The sequence below is a fragment of the Palaemon carinicauda genome, chromosome 38 (assembly GCF_036898095.1).
Source record: "Palaemon carinicauda isolate YSFRI2023 chromosome 38, ASM3689809v2, whole genome shotgun sequence".
NCBI classification, from domain to species: domain Eukaryota; kingdom Metazoa; phylum Arthropoda; class Malacostraca; order Decapoda; family Palaemonidae; genus Palaemon; species Palaemon carinicauda.
In genome coordinates, this window is record NC_090762.1 from 41,013,185 (window position 1) to 41,030,684 (window position 17,500).

General features: G+C 37.1%; 1 long non-coding RNA gene across 1 annotated transcript in view; it reads left to right on the forward strand.

Moving 5' to 3' along the window:
* LOC137630155 (uncharacterized) overlaps positions 1 to 17,500 on the forward strand; it is a 285,560-nt gene that overhangs the window by 549 nt on the left and 267,511 nt on the right. The window contains exon 2 of the long non-coding RNA XR_011041679.1: positions 1,543 to 1,636. This is a non-coding gene — a long non-coding RNA (uncharacterized lncRNA). The remainder of the gene's footprint in view (positions 1 to 1,542; positions 1,637 to 17,500) is intronic.

Below are 17,500 nucleotides of genomic sequence, written 5' to 3' on the forward strand. Positions count from 1 at the left end.
CAGCCATTGCCTGGACCTCCTGTGTCGTAGCTTAGGTGGAGGGGGGTCTTAGGCGCTGGTCATATGTATATATGGTCAGTCTTTAGGGCATTGTTCCGCTTGATAGGTCAATGTCACGGTCCCTTGTCTCTGCCATTTATGAGTGGCATTTAAACCTTAAACTTCGTTATTAATTCCTTCTCCTAATAATAGATAAGAGTTCTTGTTGTGGATAATGCATCATCATGGAATCTCGACTTTATTAGTTACAAGTTGAAATGCGTTTGGCTTCAATATGTAGAACTCTTTAACCAAATTCAAAGGTAAAGCTATTGGCTAACGGTGTTAATTTGCTGAATTCATAATATAATTGAATAATACACGAGTTGGGTTACTCTTCACTTCAACGCTCAATTGCACACTGTTGCTGCAATTTATGAGTATAGCCTTAGGGAAGTAAGGTCTTTGTGGAGTAAAAAGCTGAAAACAGTGATTATGTTGATGTTTTATATATATATATATATATATATATATATATATATATATATATATGTGTGTGTGTGTGTGTATATATATATATATATATATATATATATATATATATATATATATATATATATATAAATATATACATATATATATATATAATATATATATATATATATATATATATATATATATATATATATATATATATATATATATATATATACATATATATATATATACATATATATATATATATATATATATATATATATATATATATATATATATATACATATATATATATATACATATATATATATATATTATGTTTTGATTAATTTTTGCATATATCAAACCTTTGAGGTTATTTTTTAAGTCTTCTAGTTATAGTTAGTCTTATTATAGTGCCCTAGCCCTTAGAGAGCAGTATAATGGTAAAGAGAGAATGGAGAAGTTAACGGGGAAGAACTGTAGGAATTTTAAGATACCTATCCTTATAATTAAATGATAATAAGTTTATATACTATCGACATTTGTAAGGTAAAGATGAAATTTGATAAATAGGATGGGCCACCGTTGAACAATGGAACTCATCACCCCCTAGATTAGGTTAGGGTGGGACGTTAGCTTACTGAGGTGACATTACCTTACCATATTTCGCTTTTGTGTTGCCGTTTTCCTCATTCCTGTTATATTTCAACAGTTAATGAAGATACCACTCTGTATGTGTTTTGCTTTGGGTGTATTTCGTCATTGATATTGATGTTAATGGTTGATTTTGCAGTATTGTACAGACCAAGTCAGCTTAACTTCATATAGAACAAACATATTTATGATTGCTTTACTTATCGCAATTTTGATTTCAAATAAAGATGTACGATTCATATAACTAAATTGAATATGGAATTAGGTTTAAAGTACGTAAACTATGTTCATTTAAAATTTCGAATGTTAAAAATTCTCCTTTATGAAAGGTAGAACTTTGAATATCACTATTAATTTCACTGCTGTTATTGAATTTTTTGTTTGTTAAAGATTTATCAGCAATTACTACATCTCTGAAATAATTTGCAGGTTCCTGGAATTCATTTGAACAGCGAAGAGAAACAACTGCCATGGTTGGAAGGAAATCGAAGTAGAGTTACTCTACCATCGGATGAGACCTAAAGTATGTACTCCGAATGATCTTGTTGAGTATTAGAATTGGGTAAATACATTTAAATAGTTTAATATTAAGTTTGATTTTATAATAGAATCAGCTGTATTGCCAAGGTTCAATTTGTTTCTTTCATGAAAGGTTTTGACCTTAACTTTAGGGAACAACTAAAAGATTTCATGGTAAGGTGTACAGTGTTTGAAGAGAAATGTGGACAAGGGTATATATCTTTATAATAGTTGCTTAAGAGTCTGGTGGACAGTTTTTTTTACTTAATTATAGAAATGCAAAACTCGTGTACTTTATTATGATTGCTTAAATGACATGAGGGCATGATGCAATGTGAGCAAAGTTTTTTAATGTAGTTATTTTTACTGGAAGTCATTGTGAGCATGGCTGTGTATTTAAGAGCTATCTAAACTTTTTTGTGCTAAATAGTGGAAGACAAATGTAAACAAGCAAGTAATAAATCATGCTTCTCAAATTATTGTAATCTTGAGGACGGGTTCATTAGGGAATAGTGCATTTAGTCAAACTCATATATAAATATGATAAACATTCTTTGAAACTTGATTTGAACTATTATTGTAAAAGTGACCGATGTTGAAACATGGAATTTTTGAATTAGCTCTGGTACATTTTTTAAAACTTTGTGATCCGAATTTTATATAAGAAATTTTATAGTAAGGAGAAATTTTATGGGTAAATTAAATGTCATAAAGCAGGTGGTATGAGCTTAATTGTGCCAGTTCACATTATTCTCTCATCAAAAATAGTCAAAGAAAATGTAGAGTTACTTATGAAAAATATTTAAGGGCCAAAGTACCAGATGTTTTGTTTAGAGTGCAGTTATTACTTGTCTTCCCAGCTATGACCAAAATTTTTGTAAGAAAAAAGTTACAACTACAGAATTGATAGCGATATAGTCCATCCTCCTTATTCGCGTGCGTTACGTCGGTTACCCCTTCTGGCGGGAAAATCGAGAATCTGCAAATGCTTGCTCTAGGTTGAGTCAACTCATAACCTAACAACTCTCAGCCAATTGCCTATGCACAGTTGGTTAATACGCAAGATAAACATCGTTACTGTACTGAATTGTTTTTACGTGGTTTCTATCTTAGTATAAGAATTGTATTACTGTATGAACATGCTCCCGCAATTGTACCCAAGTGCACACAAGTCATCGCCACACTTATATATAAATACTGTAACAACAAAACACTGGTGTTGCTATCTAACAATGCTCACTTATTCTGTAGTGTGTATTCCTGTTGTATATGTACAGTACTATTGCTGCATTACAGCTTCATAAGCTAAGGTAACACTCATAAGTGATCACTGTTTTTGGCAGGTCGACATGTAGCTGATATCTACATTACTAGTGTAAAGTACATTATTTTGTATACAGTATTGTACAGTATTTGATATAAGAACAATGATCAACAATGAAAAGAAAAAGTATCGGTACAATACCACTAAACATTTACATACGAAATTCTACGCAGTTAAGTCTGAATCAGGATTCAACTCTTGAGCCGTCGATTGTATTGGTGCATGGGTTAGTGTAATGTACGTAATACACTGTATACTAAAATCACTATAAACACACTGCATATGTAAAGCTTTTTTCTTCACATCACTTTCTACATCACAATATGATTCTGCACAAAGGGGAATGAAGTGGGAGATACACACGTGAGGAGAGTCTATGTGATGTGATGTGAGTCAGGGAGTGATGGAGTATTGTGCTGTACAGGAGGGGAAAAGTGTGAAGCATGTTGGGAACAAATGAACACAGTCAATTTGAAATCGTTGTGCCGCAAGATTACTTATTGCGAAACCACTAGTAGAAGGAATTTTATCCATTACGTTATACAGTTTTCTGTATCGAGAATGACTAAATCCATTTATATAGAGCCCCCGAATGTTGAGAGCTGACTGTAGAGTATGAATTGTTTGTATTTATTCCCTAAACATACAAAGCGATGTTGATACTTTTCATTTGATTATTCAGTGAAATTTCAATGCAAGTGTAATAGAAGATGAATGATTCTAGCAGATGGATGGGATATACCTTGTTTCATAGTTTAAATTTGTTATGTACAAGTATGGGAAGATACCTGGTTTGCATTGGCTAATGAAAAAATCAGATTCCTGAGATATCAATATGACGATCGTTCCCTTAGATCTGTGTCCGGTTATGAGTTTTTGGTGTATTTTTATAGTTGTCTGCAACAAATTGTTACTCCTGAGAAATAAATTTACTTCATCCTTATGATTTCAGTGCAATTATCTGACCAATCAGCTATTGATCGCAACAAATGGTTAAAACTATTAGACTTCGATTTCGTTTACTTATGGAAGTCATTAGGTGTAAAACTTTTATAACCCATTTATTTTCGGTATATGTACGCTACCCATTCGACTATACTTTATAGTAAATTGAGTATTTATAAATAGTAGTTATTTTAAGTGTTCAGTAGCAAAGAAATAAATAAGAACGACCTTGAAACTAACGATTTCAGGATGTTTAGTGTAGGTTCTTCGCTGAATGCACCGAAGGGGAAATACAGAACATACCAAATTTGCCTCTATTCTTTTTTTGCGAAATTAATCCTTTAAGGAGCCAGAAAGCTCTCTTCGTGAATTAATCCATTAAAGAACAAAGAAAAGATATTCCCGTAATTAAATGAGTTTGAGAGAATTCGGCCTGGTAGATTATAGATGATCATATTTCGTATTATAATCTATTCGCTCACCTCATTTATTCCAGAGCTACAGCTGCTGCCTCTTGATACTCCCCCCCCCCTCCCCCTAAATCTGTTCCAAGCCTAGCTGCAGTATTGACGCATGATAACGTACAGTCAATCAATCATACTATCAGTAGCTAATTACGAAAGAACCATGTGGTGCTTTGAGCGAAATATTTACGGCAGAAATCCATTTTCCCTTTCCGAACCTTTTTTAGCTTAAATGATAAGCCACTGTGGATATATTATAAGCTTTCATGGTACTTTGCTGAAGTGGAATGTTTGAGGATGCTATTTTCTCATTGATACGTTATTCATTCTTTTATGATATAATAATTAAAGATTTTTTTTAGTTAGGATCCATGGAACAGCATGCTGGATTATTCACAGGCCCGTTGGATGTAGTCTGTTAAGATTGAAGTATAATCTCTAAACCTAGTAACAAGAGATATAAATAGGTATGAAAATATTTATGTATCCCCCAAATTTAAGTTGTTATTGAATTTTAAAAAGAGACAGGAGTGTAATTTTGGAGTAAAACCTAAACCTCCGTCAGAGGTTTGCTTGTAAAATCAATTGCAACTAAAGAAGTACTGATCTCGATACATTTATTAGATTGGTGCTTATGAAAGTAGATTAGCTAATGATAGCTTATCTTTAAATTGCTTTTTGAGCTTATAATTCTAGAGAACTTAATTTAGTTACGTATTTGCATTTTAGGAAATGAAGTATACAAAGAACTTTAGTGTTAAGGAAATAACGGAGTAAAATCTAAATTGATTAGAAATGGGAAATTTGTCTGTGTGTTTTTCCCCTAATCTCTTATCTATGTTAGCTAACGTGAATATCCATGGTAACCCTGTAAGACAATTTGCTACAGTACTGGTGATTGCCAGACTGGGGTTCGAGTTCCGCTCAAACTCGTTATGTTCCTTTGGTCGCTACAACCTCACCATCCTTGTGAGCTTAAGGATGGGTGTTTTGGGGGAGCCTGTAGGTCTATCTGCTGAGTCATCAGCAGCCGTTGCCTGACCCTCCTTGATCCTAGCTTGGATGGAGAGGAGGCTTGAGCGTTGTTCATATGTGATATGGTCAGTTGGTCGGGTATTGTCCTGCTTGATAGGGTAATGTCACTTTCCCTTGCCCCTGCCATTCATGAGCGGCCTTTAAACCTTTAAACTTCGATACGGAAACAAACTAATGCTGGGAAAGTTCTCATGGCAGAGATACTATCTTACTCTGGCAATAGTTATAGATCCTGTTTTCTTAAACAAAGACATGGTAACAAGAATGTTTGTTTGTGAATATAGTTACAAAATAGTAACTTCTAATAGTTACCTCCGTCAATGAAGTTGGGAGGAGGTTATTTTTTCGTCCTTGTTTGTTTATGAACAACTTACTGACCACAATTTTACTCATAGCGTAGTGAAACATTCAGGGAATAATTGTTATGTTGAGACGTGGAAGTGATTAAATTTTGAAAGTCCTTGGTCAAAGGTCAAGGTCTAGCAAAAAGATCGACCGAATTAACTCTGAGGCAAGCTGGTTTCGAGAGATAAGCTGACATGGTGGAGGTCTGCACTCTCAGAGTGTTTTCCTAGTTACTAGTAGTTTTATAATTTTTTAGAAAGAGGGAATAGCAAGTGCTCCAGGTTTCAGTGTTCATGATTTTTCTGTGTAGTTTATTATATTTATCTCGACAATCCTCGAAATCTTCAAATTTCAATTATTTAATGGCCAAATCCCACTACTTACAGCTGAGGATCAGTACAGGGAAATAGTTTGAATGTAATTTTGTAGATTTTGACATGCAAAGGAACTCCGGTATGTTAGGGCGTAACTTGGATACAATACCCTCGAATTTGAAAACTTTGTAGATTGAATTTTTGGGCTAAGCTTTGTATACAAAATTATATGAATTTATATATCTTAGCTAGAAAAGAACTCTAAGCAAACCTACATCTCTTATTGCAATGCCCTCTTAAAGAATTAATCTGTCACAGCTCCATTTAATCTCCATGTGTAATAACGAGAAAATATTTGTTTCCTTATAATGTAACATTTCTTAACTTCATATTTCTGCATTAGTTATAAATTTACGAAATAAGTTTTCAATGAAAAAAATATATATTCTTACCAGAACCCACGATGCTCAGACAATAAAAAATATGCCTCATATATGCCTCGTCTCACTGAGTTATAACAAATGCAGCTTCCGCGAGCAAATAGCGAACAGCAACTGGAAAACAATATCCACAGATGCACCTCGAGATCCTTCGATACGTGATTAGGAAAAACGAAACGCTTCCGAAGACCCTTTTTAAAGAAGCAAAGTGGTGCTTAGACCAAATCTACGATCGCATTAGCCAAATTCACTCGCGCGTACAATTTTCCTAACATGAAATTGCCTGAGCGATAATTGCTATTGGAAACAGAAAAGGAACGGAGGCAGGGAATAAAACTTGAAGCTTATCTGCATCACAGACAGAATTGAAAGTCGATGAAATTTACATCATACCAACAGGTAGGGTCACTGATTGAGTGTGTATATATACAATCTTTGTACTTGGGCCCCGTGTGTTTATTTTATCACCTTAGATGTAATAAAGCCAACTAGATACCTGGTACGTAATTCACGGTAAGAAACGCAAGATGCATTGTGCATAAAAGATCGTAATCCAACCTTTGCCAAAGCCTAATTGCCACTATATCAAAGAAGTAGAGCAACTGAAATGAAAGTTAAATGTAGTTAATCGAACAACTGCATGGCATTCTACATTCAGAAAGCATATGATAGATTCTTTGATTTTTGGCAATGGTCTTAAAGATATGGAGGACAGTTTGGAGAATTTACGACGTTTTCTTTACAGGAAGGTGAGACTCGTACATTTGTGTCTTGTCACTTTTAGATATATTACCGGCTGTCCGAAGCAAATGGATTCCTCTCTTGGTAGCAGTGGCCATGGCTGAAATTGAATGATCATCAGTGAAATGAAGATAGAATTTTTATGAATACAACTTTGAAAAATATTAGCACAAAGACTCTAGCTTAATAACTACCCCATATAGAGCGATCAAACTTTGAAGCAAAGAATATATCATGTGCAAGGTTACTGTTAGGTTATAACAGAGAAGCGAGATGAATACAACTAATCTTATTCAACAGATACTGAGTTTATATACAAGCAGTTTCGAACAAGAATTTCACAAAAATTCAAACAGACTAATGCATGAAAAGGAAAGCTTAAAGGGGTTCTCTTATCCCTGCGGAGGTAGAACAAGATATAAAAAAAAAATGAAATAATGTTACAGTATACGAGCAGCAGTAGCTGCAAATTTAGATTGGTAGTAGCATAACTGAGGCGGATGGGTATCACTAAGTGGCTGGACAGGTTGTTGAGGCTTGAGTGAGTTGTGGCATATATGAGTGGTGGGCGCATTTGTCACTGCTCCGCCACGTCAAGGGTTGGGCATCTGTGCCCTACCACATTCTGTCCTACCGCATTCACATAATCTTTGGTCAATGAAGAATAGTTGTCCTCTTCGTCAGGAGTAGAGGCATTGATGGAAGTCTTGAAGGTGGTGCAGTGGCTGTCCATGAGGGCGTTGATTTTGGTCATCAAGTCGTTCATGGGCAAAATATCAACATTGGGTATGGCAGCGTGTACAGGTTATGGTAGGTGTACCAAAAGGGCACTAAGTAAGTTCACCTTCTTATGAGAGCTGTTAGTGGCAGGTTGCCGGCGAGCGATACTGGTCATTTTCCTGAGAGCGAGCGAAGCCTTTTGGTCCCCCAACTTATGTTGAGAGAACTGAAATAGGTTGGCTATATGGAAGGCTGGCGATGGTGTGCACTACTTGAGGAGATATGTTTTGAGGGCGTCGTACACTATGGGGTTGTTTCTTCGATCACAAAGCCAATCTGAGATTTCTTGGAAAGTGTCTTCGGAGATTACCTGAAGGACACAGTCTGCTTTGGCACTTAAGGTAGTCGCGACCTAGATGCGAAACTGAATTCGATGCGCTGAAACTAAGTGAATGCCTTTGTAGTGGCAAAGGACGGTAGTTTCATGGATGTGGCATAGATAGAAGAGTCAGGGTTGGAAGGCCGCATCATCAAATGGTTGGGCACAGCAGTGAGGGAATAAGGCGGGAGGGAGCTGGTTTTCCATTGTCACCAATTCTGCAAGGTTGCTTTTAGGTTATAACAGAGGCGAGATGGCAATTAACTTTAATTCAACAGATAACCAAGTTATATGCAAGCAGTTCCGAGCAAGAATTTTGTAAATAATCAAGAAAGTAATGAATGAAAAGCCAAGTGTAACATGTTCTGTTTTCAGTGATGGGGAGACCGTGATATACATAAGAAATGAAATACCGTTTCAGTGTAAAAAGTTGTTTGAAACACGTGCGGTACTTGGCTTCCACCTTAAAAAAGACATACATGTGAAATAGGGAGCCCTGCTCTTGAGAGGCATACTGTAGGTGGGTCATCTTGCAGGAAGATATGCAGGTTTTAGGCAATGAATGGAGACGCAGTCTTCTTTGACATGAATGTTGATTAAGAAAGCCCCTGGTGTGCGACAGATGACAATGATTGGGCCTATGTAAGAGGGTGTTCAGCGGTGGCTTGCTAGTATTGTTGCATAGGAAAACGTGTGATACCTTTTGCAAATCTGTCTTATGTTGCTGTGCTGGGGGCTTGTAAGTCTGATGGCATGAAGTAAATTTTCCCAAACATGACGTAGGCGCTGGAGATTGTCAAAGGAGGTTGCAGATGGAAAAAAAAATTGGCAGGGACGACCATTGGGTTGCCATACACCATTTCAGCTGCCTAGACATCCAGGGTGTCTTTATGAGGGGTCCTTTGTCCCAGGAGGACTCAGGGAGGCTAAGTAAACCAGTTGGAATCATTGCATTGGGACATCAAAGCTGCTTTGAGTGTGCGATGAAAACGTTCAACCATTCCATTGGCCGCAGTGTTTGTCTGATGTAGGGTTATGCTCAGGAGATTCACTAATGATGTCCACAATTGATAGGGGAAAGTGGGACCCCTGTCAGAAGTATCATGTTGAAGGATACCAAATCTCGCTACCCACCCTTAGAGTAAGGCTGATGTACATGAGGTGGACGTTACAGTTATTATTATTATTATTATTATTGTTATTATTATTATTATTATTATTATTATTATTATTATTATTATTATTATTATTATGGGAGTTGTTGAAGAGAGGGTTTTCTCATGAATACGTCATCCAGACGTGTATGTGAGATACATAGATGACTCTTTTATCATGGCCCCTTCTACCCAGGACATCGAGACCCTCCGCAGAACGTTTGGGGAATGCAGCTGCCTGAGGTTTACTGTCGAACATAGCAAAGATGGACGGCTGCCCTTCCTAGATGTTCTCATATCTCCTAACACTATCGGATTTGATACTAGTGTGTACATTAAGCCCACTAACCTCGGGTTATGCTTGAATGGAGACAGTGAATGCCCTACCAGGTACAAGGCCTCCACCATCGAGGCCTACGTCCCCAGAGCTATCTCCCACTGCTCCTCTTGGGCTGCCACACACCAAGAACTCGACCGAGTCGCCCAGGTCCTGGTGAATAATGGCTACTCTAATAGACAAGTTAGCCGTGAAATCAAGCTACCCATGGACACCTGGTACCAGGGTGAACAACCGACTGTGAACACCACAACTACCATCAACCTTTACTATAAAGGGTTCATGCATCGAGATTATCAAAAGGATGAAAAGGCCATGAGAGACATAATAAAAGAGTCACGTCTCCCCTGTGGATAAAAACACAGAGGTCAAGTTGACTATTTATTATCAAACTAACAAAACGAGGTCTCTCATCATGAGGAACAACTCAGCCCCGCCGACTCAGGATATTCTCAAACAGACCAACATGGTCTATTCCTACTTATGCCCTGTTCCAGGATGCTCTGGACGTTACATAGGAATGACCACAATGCGTCTGTCAAAGAGACTGTCTTGTCATGTCCAACAAGGTGCAATAAAAGCTCATGCCCTCCACGTCCACAATAACAACATCAAACGTAAGGAAATAATCAAGAACACCGAGATCATAGGCCGTGCTCCAGATAGCAGGCGACTTCGCATACTTGAAGCTTTTCTTATTCAGAGAGAAAAGCCGACTCTCAACACTACCCAGGAAATGTTCCTACACAACACAAGGAAGAATAACCCAACCAACCATGACACCTCCAACCAGGACAACCCTACAGATAAAGACATAAACAACCCCAACAGCATTGATCAGCGACAGGATAGCCTGCCTAGCCTACACACCCTCTTGGCGAGCGCTCCACCAATCAGAGCCCAGCTCCCAGAGGACAAGATGGTGACTCAACACCCAGGAGTGAGTGGGATGGCAGTGTGACTGTACTACAGCCTCTTGACTCGCCAATTATTCCTGAATTTGACTACTTACCATGAAGGATGAATTTTGTTCAGTTACTGGCTGTATGCAGTGGTCCTGAAAAGAAGATAATTAGATCCATCGAGAAGACGGAGTATAAGATCAATGCAACTGAGGCAGCCATTATTTTCAACAAAACTATTATTATTATTATTATTATTATTATTATTATTATTATTATTATTATTATTATTATTATTATTACTTCCTAAGCAGGATGCTATAAGCCCATGGACCCCAACAAGGAAAATAACTCCGTGAGGAAAGGAAACAAGGAAAAATTAAATATTTTTGAAGAATAGTAACAACATTAAAATGAATATTTCCTTTATTAACTATAAAAACTTTAACAAAACAAGAAGAGAAAATAGATAGAATAGTGTGCTCGAGTGTACCCTCAAGCAAGAGAACTCTAACCCAAGACGGCGGAAGATCATGATACAGAGGGTATACCACTAACCAAGACTAGAGAACAGTGGTTTGATCTTGGAATGTCCTTCTCCTAGAAGAGCGGCTTACCATGGCTTAAGAGTCTCTTCTATCCTTACCAAGAGGAAAGTAACCACTGAACATTTACATTGCAGTAGTGAATCCCTTGGGTGCAGAAGAATTGTTTGGTATGTCAGTGTTGTCAGGTGTATGAGGACAGAGGGGAATCTGAATAGAATATGCCAGACTATTCGGTGTATGGTCAGGCAAAGGTAAAGTGAACTGTAACAAGAAAGAAGGATCCAGTGTTCTACTTTCTAGCCACTCAAAGGAACCCATAAATCTCTAGCAGTAGTATATCAATGGGTGGCTGGTGTCCTGGCCAATCTACTTCCTGCATGGGGATGGTTTCAGGTCAATGAGTGGAGCAGTCATTGATGGTTATTAGGTAACGATGTCCTTGCGATGTGGGTAGGGGACCTACTACATCAATGTGAATGTGGGCAAAATAATGCTGAGGTCGAGGGAAGGTGCCCACTTCTAAATCCGTGTGTCGATGTACTTTTGAAATTTGGGATGAAGTACTGGTGCAGACCTAATCTTTAGTAATGCCATGCCAAATGAACTTTGTCTTTAGTATTTCTCAGGAATGTATTGACGGGTGCAATTGTATTCAGACACAGTGGCAAGATGTCTGCGAAAGATGAAGGCTGTGCCTTCTCAAACGTGGTGAAAGTGACGGATAGCTAAATGCACCGCCAGCAATTTGTGGTTGATGATAGTTTAGTCGGATTCTGCCCTGGATAGTTTTCTACGGAAGAAGGCCAATGGGCGGAGTGAGCTGTTGACCACCTGTTCGAGAACAGCGACATTGCTGGTATCGGTGGAGAGGAGGAGATGGGCATGGGGCCCAAGAAATCTGAGCACAGCAGTGGTTGGTAGGGGGGAAGTTGTTGTGATGGTTGGCAGGAACGAGTGATGACCAGAATTATTGTTGTGCTTTGACGGTCCTGAATGGCTATCTTCTCAAAAAGGGAGTGGACTCCTTCAGGAGGGATTGGGTGCCCCAAGAACGATACTTCATTGGCGCCAAAGGTACACTAAATTCTTTTACTTGCTGGACACGGAGGAAGGTGGAGCTTGAAGTATAAGATTAGATTTGCAGATGCTATAGTTCTATTTAATGTATCTTGAGAGAAAGTAGAACTGAAAATGAATGTGAGTAAAACCATGATAATTTTTTATGAAAATGCAAAGACAGAACAAATAGGGATTATGGCTGAACCACTATAGGTCGTTATTGAATATACAGTACGTACTTAGGACAGGCAGAAAGTATTTCCCCAGTACACAATACCGAAATTAAAAGTACGTGAGTTGAAGGATTATATATGTATATATATATATATATATATATATATATATATATATATATATATATATATATATATATATATATATATATATATAAAGTGCGTATTTGTATATGTAACAAGGGCAAATGGTAATGGTAGCAGTAAATCATGTAAGGAAAATAAAATACTGAAAACCAGAGAGGGAGATTGAATCATTAATTTTTGTCTTAAGATGATTCTCGCTGTTCTATGATTATTCAATTAAGCAATATTGCCATAGGATGATTGACGCATTTCTATAATTATATGATTTCGGTGTTAGCTGCTCCTTCATAAGGATCTTCTTATTACTGTATCAAACATGTTAGGTCCGTATACAAGTTTGATACCTCATTTAATGGATGTTTTATTCTGATACTCACATTACCCGGGGAATATTTCCAGATATTTCTGCAATGTACTAAAATTGTCGTATGACCCTTGCAGTGTTTGAATGATATTAATGCCGTCGTTACAGGGTTGGGCGATTCTCTCTGAAATGGTGTTGCACTGAAAAGCAGATGAGGGGTGAAGGGAAATGCAAATAAATGAATGAAAGGCACAAATTCAATGAAACAAGGGAAAGACGACACCTCAATAATACTGGAATTGCCAAAGAAAAGGGGGAAAAGGAAAACGTGGAAAGGTAGAAAAAAAACTATGGAAACAGAATGAAGAAAATGGAAAAGAATGAAATAGATTGGTGTCTAGGATACGGACGAATTGGTTGGAGTGGCAGAGAATAGTATTGGCGAACCCGATTGAGTGAGAGATTGGAACGGCGCAGAGGAATTCTTTTTGAAGATATACAATTTAGTTGTTCAAACTGAATATTTGAATACCGACGCTTTTACAGGCTGGGTATTGCAGGCAAGGGATATTCTTAGCTTTACAAATACAGGGACAGATACGCATATTTTCACATGGGTGCGTATCGATTTATGCAAGCATCGGCATATATATTACTTAACGTTTTGTGCACAAAATGCTGATAGGAATAACGCATATGTAATGTAAATTGTAGAGATTGTGACTGAATTAAAATGATGGGGTTTGTATGATTACCTATGCTTATGTATATGAATTCATTTCACTGGTACATATGCGCACGCGCCTACACACGCAACACTGCTGTGCCTCCTTTCATTTCTTGTCAGTTTGTTGAAGCTGAATGTGATTTTTTTTTATTTCATGTTTTTGCAGTGCAAACGTTTTAGTCTATCGCCTTCACTTTGGAGTATTTAATCGAGTTGCTACCCTTTGTGGCACTGAAGTGCAAATACTGCAAAGGAAATTGCTAAATCCTATATATCACAATGAACGGAATTTATTGCATAAGAAATTACTTCTAAGACGTAAGGGATAGATGCTATTCTAGTATGTTAAGAGTTAATTTCATTTTGTCTCCCCGAGTAGTTTGATCTAATTTCTCGATTTTTTTTGGGGGGGGGAGGGGAAGGGGGGGGGGGGATATGCAGGGCCAGGTGCAGCCAGATCGATTATAGTCGCATTTCATGTTTTTTGGGCAAAGAAAAAAACCCACAAATCATGGATATGAAACTTGGAAAAAATGCCTCCAATAGCCCTCTTTTCCCGAACGAATGGGATATTTTTCCGCGCATTGTCCTAAAGATTTGAAAGTTCATTTATGCCAATGGCATTATCGACTGTATCGGCAGTTGCTGTATAACACACACTTGCCCCGGGTATCTCGATTGCGTTGTGTTTCAATGATTTGACTGACTACTTCCATTTTTGTCGCGCTCGGCTTTGCATGATAATATTTAGTAAATACACACAAATCCCCCCATCGCTTAATTCAGCTCTTTTTATTTTAATTTCTCTCTCTCTCTCTCTCTCTCTCTCTCTCTCTCTCTCTCTCTCTCTCTCTCTCTCTCTCTCTCTCTCACACACACAATTGTTTATCGTTTTTCGTCTTTCTTTTTCTGTTTTATTTGCATGAAATAATTTGTATGATTTATAGAACGCGAATAAGATATAAAGCTAAAATTATTCAGCTCTTTTTATTTTAATCTCTCTCTCTCTCTCTCTCTCTCTCTCTCTCTCTCTCTCTCTCACACACACACACACACACACACACACACACACAATTTTTTATCGTTTTTCCTCTTTCTTTTTCTGTTTTAGTTTCGTGAAGTTTTATTTGCATGATATAATTTGTATGATTTATAGAACGTTAATAAGATATAAAGCTAAAATTATTCACGTTCATTTAAGACATTCACTAAGTCAAACATTATTCACAAACTACGATTTCAGATGTTAAGAACCTAATTCACAAACTAAGAATTCATTTGTTAAGAAGCTAACGTATCATTTATGGAACATACTTCTTTATTTATCACGTAGAAAATCACACAAAAAAAGTGCAATGACTACGATATTTAGCCTTAATGGAGAGGCCGGTTTTTATTGTTGCTATTTAATGAAAACAGTATAAAATGACTCAAAGCTAATACGGTAATAAAATGCTATTTAATTACATAATGGTAAAAGCAATGTAAAACACGCGTAGCGTTTTAAATTAATGCTATTTCGCAATAATGTTATCCCCGTAGTAAATTAAAGCCATGGACGCAATTGTTAAAAGGTTTTTCTGATTGCTGAATATATACATAAAAATTGTCTTTCCAAAAAAGGCTCTGGGGGTTTTTGGTGTGAACGCTATGAGGGATGATGGGAGTGGAGTGTTTAGGGGCTGGGGAGGGGAGGTAGGGAGTGGAGTATGCAGAGGGGGTGGGCGGGCAGGGGAGTGTTTGTTGCTAGGTTTGGGCTTTCCATGAACACACAATAAAACTAACAGCCGGCAGAGCTTTCGTTCTGACCCATGGATGCGTGGCACACTAAGAAGAACAAATTAATTGACATGTGATATCTCTCTCTCTCTCTCTCTCTCTCTCTCTCTCTCTCTCTCTCTCTCTCTCTCTCTCTCTCTCTCTCTCTATGTTATTTATACTAAATTATATGTATATGCATATAAAGTATATATATTAATTATATGCAAGTATAGTATGAATTTATGCTTTAGTTTTTGTGTTTTTGTCTCTGAATTTCGTGCACACACACACACACACACACACACACACACACACACACACACACACATATATATATATATATATATATATATATATATATATATATATATATATATATATATATGTATATATGTATATATATATGTGTGTGTATATATATATATATATATATATGTGTGTGTGCGCGCTAGGTGGTATACCTTAGCAATCCCTGTTTGCCAATGGATATATGCGTATAAGCGGTGTAGTAACGAGAGCTTTGGGCGTATAGGAAATGCCCCCCTAAATCTCGATGAGGTCACTAACAGCAGGTTGGCGGATTGGGTTGAAGGCGATGGTCAAACGGCCTCTTCGGCTTTTACTCTTCATGCCTGGCGATTGATCTTACTAGAATTAGTATAGACCGGCAGGGGTCACTTGCCTTAATTAGATGGGCACTGCGCATCACAAGGAACTGGCTATCCTTTGATGTATCTAGCCAATGGATTCTCTATGGATTTAGTCAGTCATGGATAGAGAAGATGAAAGAATGGTCCCCACCTCTGGGCATAGCGGCGTGTTAAGAATCTTCCGGTTCATGTTATATTAAAGAAAATAGGTAATTGGAATGTTGGAACCATGAATCAGATTGGGAAGTTAAAGCAAGTGGAGAGTGAATTTATGAAATATAGTTTGGATATTTTAGCCCTAAGTGAAACACGTTGTAAGGGGATTGGTAATAAAACTTTAGACAAAGGCAATATATATATATATATATATATATATATATATATATATATATATATATATATATATATATATATATATGTATATGTATATACTCAGGAAGAACAGATGGAGTTGGAGGAGAAGGGGTAGGAATGATGATGACACTAAGAGCAGAAAAGACATTAACCAAGTGGAGAGCTGTAAATAGTAGATTGTTACTAGCAAAGTTCAAATCAAAGCAGTGCAATATGAGTATTATAGTTTGCTATGCCCCAACAAATGATTTCCCTGAAGAAAGGAAAGATGAATACTATGAAGAACTGCAGAGGATAATAGATGAGACCCCAGAGAGATATATGAAAATTGTGATTGGAGACTTCAGTGCTGATGTTGGAAGGAATAATCAAGGGATAGAGAATGTGATGGGTGTCGAGGGTCTTAGCGAAGTTGCAATTGAAAATGGAGCACATTTCAAAAATTTCCCTTCGGCAAACAATCTTGTCATTGGAGATGCTCTTTTTCAACACAGAATATCCACAAATATACATAGACTTCATCATGTGGCAATTACAAAAATCAGGTAGATCACCTTGCCATTAGTAAAGAGAAGAGGTGCAGATATTGGTAGTGATCACCAGCTCCCCATTGCCACATTGAAATTAGAACTACAGGCACCCAGCAGAAAGGTAAATACAATACCGAGGTTTAATACAACTAAGCTTTAAGAAGAAGTGCACAGATAAACATTTGCAATTGAATGTAGGAATCGATTTTCAGTTTTAGACACTTTGAGAGACGAAGAGCTGACAATTATTGAAGAATAGTGTGATATTAAGAACATAAATTAGTCAGTTGGTAGTGAAGTATTGGGACACGCAGCTACAAGGAGAATTCCATGGAAATCAAATGATACTTAAGATACTATGAAAAAGGAGACTAAGACAGAAATTGATTGTTGAAACTTTGCGAGGAAGTAATGCAAATTAGAAGGTAGAGCATGCAAAGTATTGCAGTATTGATGGTGAGGTCAAAATAAATGCCATGGATGACTGGAGAGAATATTTAGACAGTAAAGCAGAT